Here is a 14,222-nt window from a genome sequence, read left to right on the forward strand (position 1 = left end):
TGCTGGGCTTGGGTTCAGTCCCTGGCCTGGGAACTAAGATCCTTCAAGCCGCATGGGGCGGCCAAAAAAAGAAAAGCTTGACCATAAAAAGATTGTCAAGAAGATACTAGATCAAAGTAAACAAAAAGGAAAGTAGAGATGACCATATTACTATCAAAGTAAGAATTTAAACTAAAAATCACAAAAGGTTAAAGAGGCAAATTATGTGATAATAAAAGAGTATAGGGCAATCATAAACCTGTAGGTATAAAATAACATAGCTAAATATAAACAAGAATCTTAGAAATGAAAGAAAACAATTTAAAAATACAGAGTTATAGTGGATAACTTCACTATGTCTCTTTCAGATTGAGACATGTGAGTAGTCAAAACTAAGTAAGGAGATAGATTAACCAAATAATGCAATCAATAAACGATTTAGTAGATATGTAAAGTATCTTTTAAATTTTAAAAATCCCTCAGATAAAAAATATAATTTTGTATTTTCATGGAACATTTAAAAAATAGATCATTTACTTGACCGTAAAGAAAATATTAATAAATTTTAGAAAGCAGTGACTTTTATGACCATATGTTTAAGATAATCCAATGAAATTAGAAATAAATATCTAACTCTATGTGATACCATGAAAATTATACTTAGGGGAAAATTTATAACCTTGAATGCCTTCATTATTAAAGAAAAAAAAGATGAAAAATAAAGGAATTTTATAAAAAGAACAATAAAAATCCTAGGAAGACAGAACAAAGATAAAAGATGAAATTAATGCAGTAGAAAACATTAAACAATTACAGAAAAAATAAACAAATTCAAAGTTCAATTTTTTGAAAGACAAAAAATAAGATTAGTTTATAATCTATAATGAACCTGTTTGTTTAAGGAAAAAAAAAGCCCAAGCAGTAATGTTTATGAAAAAGAAAACCTTAAGTGATACTTGCCTTTTCTGATATAAGAACATGCTCTAAAGCCACCATAATAAAATTATATTTGCATATAAATAGACAAGTACATCAGTGGAACAGACTTGAGAATCTATAAATAGATATCAGTTAAACATGGTATGTCAACTTAGTCAAGAATGGACAATTTAAAAATTGTTGATGGCCCAGTTGCTCTTCTATTTGGAAGAAAATAAAATTGAAATATTATCCTATATTCTGAAAGAAATTACAAACTGATTAAGATCTAAATGCAAAACAAAAAAATAATCCTACAGGAAATATAGGTTGCCATGTGTATAGTCTAGAGGCAGGGAGCTCTTGTTAACCAAGGCCAGGATCCCAGAAAGTGCAACAGAAAGGATTAGACATATTTGACTGTCAAAATCATAAACAAAGTCAATACAGAAGCAACAGATATGGAAGAATAATTACAATGCAAAGGCCTGAATTAATATCTGCAATATACAAAGAACTGTTACCAGTTGTGAAGAAAAACAACAGCAACAAATAACCCTATAGAAAAAAAGGGCAAAAAATATGAAGATACAAGTCCCAGAAAAGCAGATAGCCAACAAACATTAAGAGCTGTCTATCTTGCAGAGAGTCAGTGAAATACAAATTTTGCTTAAATGAGCTACTGGCAGTAATTTATTGGAAATTTTTAAAAGCTGCAACACCTGTTGCTGATGGAGGTTTTGGAGAAAAGAGTATTCAACTGTCTTTATTATGGAAAGCCATCTAGAACTACCTTCTAAACACAAAAATACATTTACCCTTTGACCTAGCAGTCTTATCCCTAAGAATCTATCCCATTAGAAGAAAAAGCCTACCAGATGTAGTAGCATATGTGCAAGGTTGTTATTGCGGTATATTTCACAGAGGAAAAACAATTGGAAACAAAGTCATTCTTGTCATTTGGCAGGTGGTTGCAAAGTGGAATATTATGCAGCTGTTAGAACATTTATGTTTATGTGTATGTAGATACTTATGATTTTGTAAGGCTATAAGAACATGGACAAAAATGTAGAAGAACCCTTATTAGATTGTTAATGTAGGTTTCCTTGTAGGATGAGGAAAGGGGCCAAGAAAATAGGGAAAAAAGTTTGCACTCAGAGTATGTAGGGTATATTCACATTTATGCATTTGTATATGGTTAATAAATATGTGTATGATATATTTAAAAAGTAATAGGAGCTAAGCAACAAGGCATTAAAAGAGTAATAACATTAAGATATCTTGGAGGCCAGAAACCCAGAGCAATACCTGGAACTGAGCAGAGTTGAGATTGAGAGGTAAAAATTATTTGTGTTGAGAGCCATTACAAATAAAAATGCACAAAAATAAAAACTATTAATTATCAGAGAGCTATTATACTGGCTCTTGATTTACACCTCAAGTCAAAGTAGATGGTTTTTTAAAATCTTTTGTATAGCACCAGACCTTGGCGAAATTTCCCAAGGGAGTTTTCTAATATGGGAAGTGTAGTTCAAATTTATTTTTACCTAGCCTTTAAGACCATGATTTTGGCGATTATTTAATAATACATGGTTTAGACTTTAATAGTACATGGTCGAGTGCTTTATGTGTATGGATGCTTACTACACCTTCTAAAATATTTTATGTTACCCAAATGGGCAAAAAATCAAAGAAATTATGTAGGTACTCTGGTATAGTGACATAAGAAATAATAAATGCTTGAGAGGTGATCTTTGTCAAAAATGTCTGAAATATATACATTGATTTATTGTGATATCGTTTTCACAATTTTTGTTAATACTTTCTTCATCTTCAATTTGGTTCACTTATTCAACAAATATTTATGTAATGCCTGCTCCATACTAAGTAGCCAACTCTTGCACCTGTACCTTGCATCATTTACAACTGGTTTAGTGAGGTAGGACTTAAATATTACTGCACAACTGGCAGAATGATACATCACGCTATAGCTCATGCAATATATACTATGGATGTGCTTGGATCTTTATGGAATTTTACTCATTTGTTTTTTGGTCATGATGGTCCAGTGCCAAATTAAAATATGTGTGCAGTACCATATCCTCTTCAGTCGAATTCATTGATCTGAAGTTCAGCTTTCTTCATGTGATGACATCGAACTTTTTAATACATTAAGCCTGTCAGTGGTCAGAATCAAAGCCACTGAAGCTTTCGAGTTGCAAGGCCACTTGTACCCATAGCTCTTGCTTGATACAGGACCTTGGCTCCATGGACTGTATTAGTTTCAGCTTTCTGAGGTACTCAAAGTGCTGTTGATATGAGGGATGTTAGGTGGGTTACCTTCATAGAGGTCCCTAGAATGTAGGTAGCAGTTTGGAATGGGGAGAAAACTGTCAGCCAGGTGCCAAAATCTTCAATAAACATTAGTAAGTGACCTAGAGATTCTATAACTAAATCTATACTACAGATTTTTGTAACTGTATTTTAAAACCAAAGCAATATTTTTAAATTCTAGATTTCCAGAGTAACAAGAATGTTTATAGAAGGTTCATTCAGAGCATGCCAGGCATCCTTCTAGGAGCTTTGAATGCACTGGGAACAAAACAGTTATCTCCACCCACAGGGAGCTTACATTTTAGTTGGCGGAATACAGACAAGAAACAAACCAACCCCAAAAACATTATAAACAGTCAGTTATAGCATATTGGAACATAATTAAATATATGAAAAGGAAGAGCTAAGTAATGGGTATTGGCAAAATATTTCCTTAAAGGATTTTTTTTTTGAATTTTTGAATTGTATTTTATTTTTTATACTGCAGGTTCTTATTAGTTATCTGTTTTTTACATATTAGTGTATATATATCAATCCCAATCTCCCAATTCATCACACCACCACCACCCCCATCCCCTGCCGCTTTCCCCCCTTGGTGTCCATATGTTTGTTCTCTACATCTGTGTCTCTATTTCTGTCCTGCAAGCCGGTTCCTTAAAGGATTTTTAAAAGAATGAATAGTTATCAGAGTATGCCTTGATTTGATGTAGTTTGCTTCATGTCTTTCTGATGTCATTTATTTTAAAATTTTAATATATTAGGGAATGTACAGTGTTTGATAAATTGCTTCAATTTTGCCATGTGTCTGCTACAAAGGAAAAAAATCTTTTGTCATGTAAACAACTCTAAGTAATCATTTTGTTCTAGATTATTTGTGCTTAATAGCTTTTTTGAGCAATCTGTTTCAAAATACTTTTCCAAGATGGGTTGTCAGAAATTTACATTGTAGTAGGTGAACTAAGTTTTGACATGTCATAAAAAGGTGATGCAGTAAAGGATCATAGATTTATGAAAACAAGGAAATATTTTATTTCATATTGTGGTTACTAAAAGTTTATAATAGAATAAAGATCTAAAGCCTATTCAGAAGTTTAGAGAGAGTTTAGTTAGAGAAAAATATCAGGAGAAAATTTAGAAAAAAAAGAATTTCAAGACTTAACTCCCTCTTAGAAATAATCTTCCATTTTTATCAGGCACATATATATTTGAGAGGAAAGATTCTGAAATTTTTGATAGGTGCCCAACTAAAGACTGTGAGTGATAGTTTGACAGTCCCAAAAGATGCTATGTAGTGAATAGACCCAATTCAGGACTGCAGCTGAATGGAACATTATGTCACTTTTAGTCTGGATTGCATGTCACTGAGAATAAAATCTGTATTTCTTTGAATTTCCCCATTCTGTATCCCTCCTGGAATTCTTAAGGTCAGTTAAGCACAGTAAATAATCTTCACTCAGCAAGCAACCCAAATCACCATCTTCCTGTTCGATGTAGCTAATAAATTCTAAGCAAACTCTAAACTCTTTGTGAGGCTTCCTAATGGATGCCTCACTGGACTGAAGAGCTTTTGGAAGCAAAATAAAATAATTATCTAAAGTTGAATGTTTTTGGATCAAGGTTACTAGGTCAACACTAAGTTTAAAACCAGTTTGAGAGACACTTTTTAATGGCACTTAGAAATTATGGCTAAAGGTCAGGCTGCTACATGTGATATTGCTCAGATCCTTTGATGCTAAAGGTCTACAACTGACTTATGTGTAAGATATATTTTTTAAAATATTAACTGTGATTTAAAGTAGCAAGAGACAGTGTTCAGGCCAGGGAAAATAAAGTCCCTCTCCCCGGTTTTTTGGTTGAAGCAGTTTGAGTTCAGTAATTTTATTGAACCTGAAAAAAATTAACAGCTGCCTCCACAAAGGGAAATAGGGAAGCTTTCCTCTGTCAATTCCTGCTTAGGAGTTTATGAGATATTTTGAGACTGTAAGAAAACTGTGGATGAAATCCACACCAATTAGATATCTTGTGTGTTTGGAACCATTTAAAAATGCTGTACAGGGCTCAAAGGAATTAGTAAAGCCTGCTGCAGTGCAGCTACATTATTAATCTCCAAAGAGAATAGATACCAGATGTTCACACTGCCCAAAGGACACCTCAGTGTTCTTGACAGTTTTTAGTCATGTTGTCCTTTCACAAATGCAAATGCCTGAAATCCTTATGGGTGACAAGGCTATGTGGCTTCTACATGTGAAATTATTAAGAATCAGTTTGAATAAATGTGCTATTTTTGATAGGCAGGAAAATAATATTATATTAAATTTGATATTTGTTAAAAATTGCCTAAAGCAAAATAGTAGAAATTCTTCATCTACTTTTTTTTTTTTTGATCAGCCTAGTGATAGGCAGGTCCAAACTAAGTGATAATCTTTTAATTCAGTCCAATTTTGTCATTAAATAATGAATTATGTTATGATATTTTCTTTATTAATTCATTCAACAAATATTTCCATGAGCTAGGTGTTGAGGATATAATAGTAAAGAAAGCAATCATGGTCACACGGAACTTAGTAAAAGAAGCAGACATTAATCAAAAACTACCCGCATAAATAAATAATCACAAACCATGATACATGCTTTGAAGAAAAAGTACTGGGTGCTGTGAACATGTTTGACAGTAGAACCTGACCTAGAATTAAAGCTCTGGATTCATTTATTCATCCATGTTTAGTGAGCACCTACTTTGTGCCAAAAAGCAGGACTGATTGCCATGGTCATTCAAAACTTAAACTCATCACTCTCTGTTTGGTAGACCAAAAGATATTAGGAACAAAACAACAACAAACAACTTAAAAGTAAACTAAAGATAAAAAAGATTCTAGGGATGGAATCTTATTTTAGTCTTCTGGTCTTTCTTCAAATATAGCTTCTATACGGTAAGCTAAGAAGCATTTGAGTAATGCTTAAGATTTTTTAGCATGTCTAAGTATTTTTCATATCACTCATTTTATTGCAAAAACTCCATTAGAAAAGTAATAGTGTAACATTTTAAACACTTTAGAAAACAGAAAGGTGGGATCAGTAGGAGGGACCTCCCAGAACCCAAATATTTTAACATAAACATCATTATGCTCTCCGCTAGCCATCAACCTGGCTTACCTTCCTTCCCTGCCAGGCTTTGTAAAGAACAAGTCTTTGTTCACTCTCTCCACTTCACATATGCTCTTCAACCCAACAGAGTTCCGCTTCTGTCATCATCACATTGAAAAGGCTCTTCCTAAAGTTCCTCAGACCTCCTAATTGTTGAATTCAGCTATCTCTTCTCAGATTTTTACTTGACTTGTTCTTTCTGTAGATTATGTCACTGCTGTCTGCCTGCCAACCTTAAATAGTTTTCTCTCTATTATCTGACCCTGTCCTGGTTCCCTTGTCCTCTTCCTATTTCTTGGAATGCCCTCTTCTATTTTCCTTTGCCTGGTTCCCTTGTCCTCTTCCTATTTCTTGGAACGCCCTCTTCTATTTTCCTTTGCCGACTCATTCTTCAGCTCACCTTTTAAATACCCGTCTGATTCTCCACTGCCTTCTACCGATCCTCATCCATAACCTTACTGTCTTCTGTGTTGCGCTGACTTTCACATCTGTATCTTTAGCCAGGGTCTCACTTCTGAGCCCACATATCTCTCTGCCTCCTAGATAGTTCCACACTAGACTGATTTTGTTATTTTCCCTGAAAACACGTATGACGAGCATGATCCAGCTGGTCATACAAGCTGGACACCTAGTCATAGTCTCACCCTGCCCTTCCCCTTTGCTCCCCCACAGGTACCACAGTCACCACAATCTGAATTATGCTCTCTTAATCTCTCTATAGTCTTTCCCCTGCTCCCCAATCCCATTGCAATCGTCTTCATTTACAGCTTCGAAACTTCTGTTCCTGTACATAGGCTTCATCTGATAGACCTGCTTTCATCCGCCCTCTTATCCCTCACCCTCCAGCCTGCTTCCAGAGCCATCTTCCTAAAACACAAATCTGATCATGTTACTAGTCTGCTTAAAAGCCTTCAGGTGATTCCCCCATCATCATGCCATTCAAAATATCCCTGGCAACAGTGCCACTGCCATTTAGAGCTACTGGGTTACTTGACAACAAGATAGAAAAGCAAGGTAACTAGTAACCAAAATAAAATCAATGCTTGAATGGTACATTGTGCTTAAATTTTATTAGCATTTATTATCTTCATGGATTTTTAGGGTCTATAGGTTTATGCTAATTTCTATATATATTCTAAACTCCTTGCCTTAAGTATCTTTTTTTTTTTTTTTTTTTTGCGGTACGCGGGCCTCTCACTGCTGTGGCCTCTCCCGTTGCAGAGCACAGGCTCCGGATGCGCAGGCTCAGCGGCCATGGCTCACGGGCCCAGCCGCTCGGCGGCACATGGGATCCTCCTGGACCGGGGCACGAACCCGTGTCCCCTCCATCGGCAGGCAGACTCTCAACCACTGCACCACCAGGGAAACCCTTAAGTATCATTTTTATTTGAGGTACTGCTTATTAAAGCTGAATGAAGCATAGGGAGAATGTTTGACAAAACCAATGGTTTTTTTTTTTTTTGTCGTAAAGGAAAATGTTTGATTTTAGGCAGCCTGAGATTCTGATAATTGGACCGTTGGAGAAGGAGATATAATCCCAGCACTCTTTAGCTCTGCAGTAAACAACATATATATAGCCATAATAATATAAAGGCTGTTTGCTAGTTTTCAACTCCCAGAATCAATGTCTAGAAAAGCATAGAAGACTTAATTAAGATTAGGCATTGGAATGGTGGGAAAGAGTAGCTATCCTATAGCTTAATATCGTTTGACTCTCCTTAGTGCCCTGATATTAAGCTATAGGATAGTCATGCATTCGTTCAATCATTAGACAGTTCTTTACAACATCTCTTATGTCAAAGGCACTGTTTTGGCAATGATTGGCAATACAGTGATGAACAAAACAAACTCCCTGCTCTTATTGAACTTACATTCTAGTTCAAGAGGCAGATGTTACCAAACAAGGTTTTAAAAGAATATTACTAATCAAAAATTGGAAAGGGCAAGGGGGAGGGGAGACAGTGTAAGTATGAATGCTAAATCTTCATCATTCACAAGAAAGAATCAATTTATAGTTTATAAACGGCACTATCCAATGGTGGAAATGTTTTATATCTGGGGAAAACAATGGTGGAAATAGTCTACATCTGTTATCTGTGTTGTCCAATATCGTCCCTATTAACTACATGTAACTGTTAAGAACTTGGACTGTGGTGAGTGTGACTAAGACACTGAAATTTAAATTTTATTTAATTTTAATTAATTTAAATTTAAATTGTGACATGTGGCTGGTAGCTACTGTATTGGACAGCACAGATTTAAATGAAGGAATCAAGAGATAGCAGCATATGCATATTTTTTTAGAAATAAATGGCAAACTATTAAACATGGTTGTCTACAAGGTGGGGAGAATTGAAAGGGAACATTTCACTCAGTCATCCTGCACTCTTTGATTTTCTACTACATGCATGTATTTGGTTATTACTTAAACTTTTGGGTCTTTGAGAGGGAATAGAGAATCATCCTTTTAAAAATGAGATAAAAGTTATACTTGAAGTGTCAACTGAAGTGAATAACTGGGCAAGAATCAGAGCTCTAAGCTTCAAACAATTCTGTTAGCAGGGGGTCTTCACAGAGAGTTTTATTATTTGGCTTGAGATAGCTAATAAAGTAAATATCGGTCAGTGAGGTTAACATATTCTGGCTTCAGAGAAACTAAAAGCTACAAATTTTGAAGTATGGTCCTAGAATTATAGAGCTGTGAGAATTGCTATCCACACAAAATTATAGATCTGTAAGTCTCCAGCTTGTCTCACCAAAACCATGTTCAAACATATATCATCATTATTAAACCATCACTCGAGCCCAAGTGGCATTTGTTGTGCTCAAAACTTATTTTGCATTTGAAGACAACAAAATATTTGTAATTACATTTCAATTAACTGAATTCTTGGTCATGCGTAGTTTCTGCTCTGTTTTACTGATGGGTCATGTAGCCAATTTACTGGGGGTATTTTTATCTGGGGATTGAAGGAGGGTGTAGGGGAAGGGGATGCTGTATAGCAGTCCTTGTTAAAGTCAGAGTAAGGGAATGAGGGCCACTTTTTCTAGACGTGGTACAGATGGAATTGGCTTCAACTTGTTTATAATCTGTTGTTAGTTTTAACAACTTGTTTTGAAGATTTTTGCTAGGAAGGAGGAAAAGCCTGGTGTAGAGAGCTGAGAAAGTTTTTCTCAAGAGGCAGTTGGAGTGGAACATGTTAAATTTATGAACACAACGCTACTTTTGGAGAGCTGTGTCACTATAAAATTCTGGATTCAGGTAGACTCAGAGCAGCTTTATTAAGCTACATTATGAGTGAGAAGGAATAATTCCTTCTACTGCAATCTAAAAAAATCCATTCTAGTGTAGGTGGTAGCAAGCACCAAGGATCTACTATTAATCTCTTACTCTTATGTTCAGATTTGCTTCACATTATACCAGCATATACCACATATACCAAGTTATGTCTGCAGATTAATTTGGCCTGATGGTTGGATAAAATTGAAGCAGAACTGTCATATTCCAACTTGTCAGCATTAGGTGTAGTACCTATAGTTATTTGCTATTTATAGATGAGAATTCTTAGGAGGAGAACCTGTTTATTGAATATAAGATATTTTTTGAAAGGTACTCTAAATTTATTCCATATCATTTTTAGAGGGTAAGTCCAAAGGGCAAAAATTAGAGGGAGACAGATTTCTAACAATTTGAACTCTTCAAAAATGGAATCGCCTTCTTGTGAATTAGTGAGTTTACTTCTGTTTGGACATATTCAAGCAGATCACAGATGATTTTGTGCCAGAGATGTTGAAGGGGGACTTTACATCAGGCCAGATAATTTCTACATTCCCTTCCAACTCCTAGGATTCTTAAGATTCTCTAATTTTAGGTTCATGAGCTCAGTAAGAGTTATAATCATTATAACACTTCCAGATGATACTGGAAGCCTATTTCTCCATCGTCAAACATTCAAATACATTTGGTGGTTTAATACAATGTATGCAAAAACTGGTCTGAGTAAATAAAATCTCACACAATTATATTTTTTTCAAATTTAAGAGTTGTTAAAAGTTTAGTTTAGATCATATTTCTGCATATATATATATATGCGGTGACTAATCCCAACCTAAGAGCTAAAAATACAAAACTCTTATCAAAATCAGGTGTGCACAATAAACAGATAAACTCATACATTGCTTACCTGAAAGTCAAGGAAATGTGGCAAAGAAAACTATATATAACAAGCCAGTATTACAATCTATCTACACAATAACTCATCTACTCCTTCCATCTTTATAAGGTGAAAAAATGAGTTTAAAATTTAAAGCAGAGACAAGATGTATTAACCTGTGAAAATGGTTTTTTAATTGTGTGCCTTTAAATTAATAGTAAAAAGAGAAACTTAGTATTAATATAGATAAATTATATATCACTATGTTTATGTAGTAGTTGTAGCCAAGGTCCCTAAACAGAATATTGTCCAGTGGTGCCAAGGGGATCGTAATAGTATTAAGAAGTATTAGATTCAGATTTCAAGTTCTCATGAAAAAAAGGTAATATTTTATTTGTTTTTAAACTAAGCTAAGCTCTTAAACTAAGCTCTTAAAATCAGAAATATTCTTTGCTCTTAAACTAAACTCTTAAAATCAGAAATACTCTTTAACAGCCACCCTCCAGAGTTGAGGGAAGTTTTTGGAAAAAGGAGACAAAAAAGCATTGAGAAAGATAACATTTTCTAGAGAACTCTGCTAATATTAGAATTAAATGTTTTAATTAGATAGTAATTTACTTGCTTTCTTGTATGTTGTGTCATCTTCTCTAGTTTGTGTTGTTATAGTTCTGCATGTGAAATAACAAAAACATAGAATATAAGATATTCTTGATAATACTAGACTAATATCTAAAAGGTACAGTTTATGTTCTTGGAAATAAAATGATAATCAGCCCATATCCAACCTCTTCAAATAGAAGCAAAGGGATGTACTGGGAGTAGGATGAGTCAACACTGTTTATACAGGTTTTCACATGACTTTTCTTTTAAAAATTGTATGGAATACATCCAAAACAAATACTGTTTTGTTAGATGAGAAGACCAAAAGGGAAATCCTAGAGAAAGGAGGATGGATGATCTTTCTTTAATGTCAAAACTGACAAAAACACATTCCCCCCCGACTTTGCTCAAGATAATTTTCTCAACAAGACCCAGATTGCTTCAAGTCTTTGCCTATCACCCTTTGAAGCACTTTCCTTATTATTAAGAGTGGGGGCAGGATTTCCTTTGAGGATTTTTACAGCAGTGAAGAGTTCCTCCTTTAAATACCTTCACATGATGAGGGAATTCCGCTCTCAAAGTCTGTCATCACTGTGGCTTCTCCGTCATAAGACAATTTACTCTTGGGTAAAGGTCCTTAGTTTGATTGTCAATAGGACTTACCTTTCCGATGGATTCTCTTTCTATAGAGCTTCTCTTTTTCTGAGAGATGTAGCAAAAGAACTCAACATTCTCCTTTGTTAGCCTTATTGATAAAGTTGACCGTCATTCTCTTTTGAAATGTGCTCCATACAGGAGGTTATAGACTTCAACATGGCTCTCCTTGTCAGTCTCCACCAATTAAGATGTGGGTGACATATCCAATATTCCATCTTGAAAACTGTATTCCTTCTACAGTGCAAAGGGACACTATGAATTTTGGGATGTTTAGTGTCTCTTCCAGTGTTTAAATAGCACCATGGTAAACAACAAGTAAACTATTCAAGTGTCAACAGTTTTCTCAGAAACATTGAAATCTTTTGAGAACCGTTACTCCATGTCACTCCACATCACCCTGCTCAACTCTTGAATGTGGTCTTCTGGAAAATTCTATAAATATTTAATTCATGGAGGCAAAATGTATAGCTGTATGGTTTCATAGTTCATCTGAAAGTAGTTCCTTTCCCTCCCCAAAATCTGTAGTAGGCAGTGATTCACAATTATTAGGAAAGAATTAGAATTAAGAAACCCCAAATAGAATTGACAGTTTTCTCAATATTATTGCCTAAGGGTGTGCTTCTAAGTCTTCCTGGCTGTTTTAGATAAATGAATAAAAAACTTATCTATATCCCAAGCTACATTACATGATTTATATCATTACTCTTGGACTTTCCTTTGAAAAGTTTGGTCTTTAGAAGTGAGAGAATAGGTATTGTAGGGTACATTCATTATCGGCTTCCACCTGGAAGCTCTTAAGTGCAACAGTGTATCTATCAACTAATCCAGACTGGCAGTAAACATATTTCTTAAAACCTTCAGCTTCCTTCCTGCCAGAGTGTTCAAATGATTGACCCCTCAGTCTTTCACTGAGAAAAAAAATGGAACATAAGAAGAGAGCCCTAGACTAAGTCAGAATACTCAGATTCTATTTTTGGCTCTGCCACTTCCTGCCTGAGTAACATTGGCAAGTAATTTGTCCTTCCGCTCCCCCATCCCTCTCCCCCAAAACCCGGTAAAGTGAGTGACCTAGATGATCGTCATGTGTTTTTACTACCTCAAATAAGTAATAAGGTTATTTCACCTACATAGAGAGGCTTAATTATAGTAAATGAGCCAAAACAGAAAGTCCAGTGAGAAATTAGCATTGATATTCCTTAATCTGGTCTTGTAAAGAAGGAGTATGATTATATTCTTTGCTTCTTCTGTGGGACTCTGTGGTGTACTGTAATTATTCATCCCACTTTCTTATTTAAGGTTAGTTGAAAATCCGTTTAATAAACATTTCAGCTGTGTCTTTGTGCTGTACACCATGGTAGGCTGTGAGTATACTCAGGTCAGTGCCTTCAAAATGCTCACCAGCTAAGCAGGGAGAAAGCATGAAAACAAATCACAAATCTAGTGTGATGAATAGAACAAGATAAGTATTCCTAAGATGCAGAGGTAGCATGGGAAATACATATATATTTCTCCGTACCTATTTTAAATTCTAGAAATAGGAAAATGTGGATGTGGTGGAGGGAGGGAGGGAGGGAGCTTTATGGTAAATTTAAAATAAAAACAAAAACTCCTAACTCTTTACCTGTTTACTACTGAATCAAATATGTCCCATCATAATATTAGTTGCTATAAACTGTAATCAAATCAGTTAAGACATGGGAGGTTTAAAAAACAAAAACAGAAACAGAATGTTCTCTTTCTTTTCATAGATAAATTATTTTTCAATGTCTTGAAGCATCACTACTAAATTTCTCTTTATCAATGGGTACTTCTGTCATTGAACAAAGAAGAGCACCTAAATGTATCAAGTAATCATTAAAAACCAAATACTATAGGCCAGAATATATTCAGATTCTCTTTGGAATTTAGAAAATGGGGAGAAACAAGTTTTCTTAAGGATACTGATGTTTCTTAGCATAATTAAGTTTTGTGGAATATTATCTTATATCGACAGAGTTAAGGTTTTCCTGGTGATTTGTAGCAATCTCGAAGTCAAATCAAAGAATTGGAAAGTGGTTAAACTCTGGGTGTTAAATCTAGCACTACCAAAGCAATGTTGTTGCATAAGGGGGGGAAGGGGAGTTTGGGGGAGTTTAGTATAAAAACTTGGCCTGAGCTAATTTGTTTTGTTTCAAACTGGAAATCATATTGCTGAAATTTGCATTCTGTTTTCTTTCAAAAGGTGTATTAACACAAGGCACTCAGTTTTTAAAGGGCTTCCTCCTTTCTATAGGAAAAATTTGGCTTCTGAAAAAGGAAAAAATTGCACAAGCAATTCAGCAACATTGAACCTCTTTCATCATTTTGAGGATACAGGCTTCAACTCAGTAACTCCAGACATATTTTCTGGAAACATGTAAAAACATGCCCATAAGTACTGAACATAAAACCTGACTG

General features: G+C 34.9%; 1 protein-coding gene across 2 annotated transcripts in view; it reads left to right on the top strand.

The window, feature by feature from the left end:
• Positions 1 to 14,222, top strand: part of MSRB3 (methionine sulfoxide reductase B3) — a 163,655-nt gene that overhangs the window by 135,894 nt on the left and 13,539 nt on the right. The gene's annotated exons all lie outside the window — the stretch shown is intronic.

This window comes from Physeter macrocephalus, chromosome 6, assembly GCF_002837175.3.
Source record: "Physeter macrocephalus isolate SW-GA chromosome 6, ASM283717v5, whole genome shotgun sequence".
Lineage (NCBI taxonomy): Eukaryota > Metazoa > Chordata > Mammalia > Artiodactyla > Physeteridae > Physeter > Physeter macrocephalus.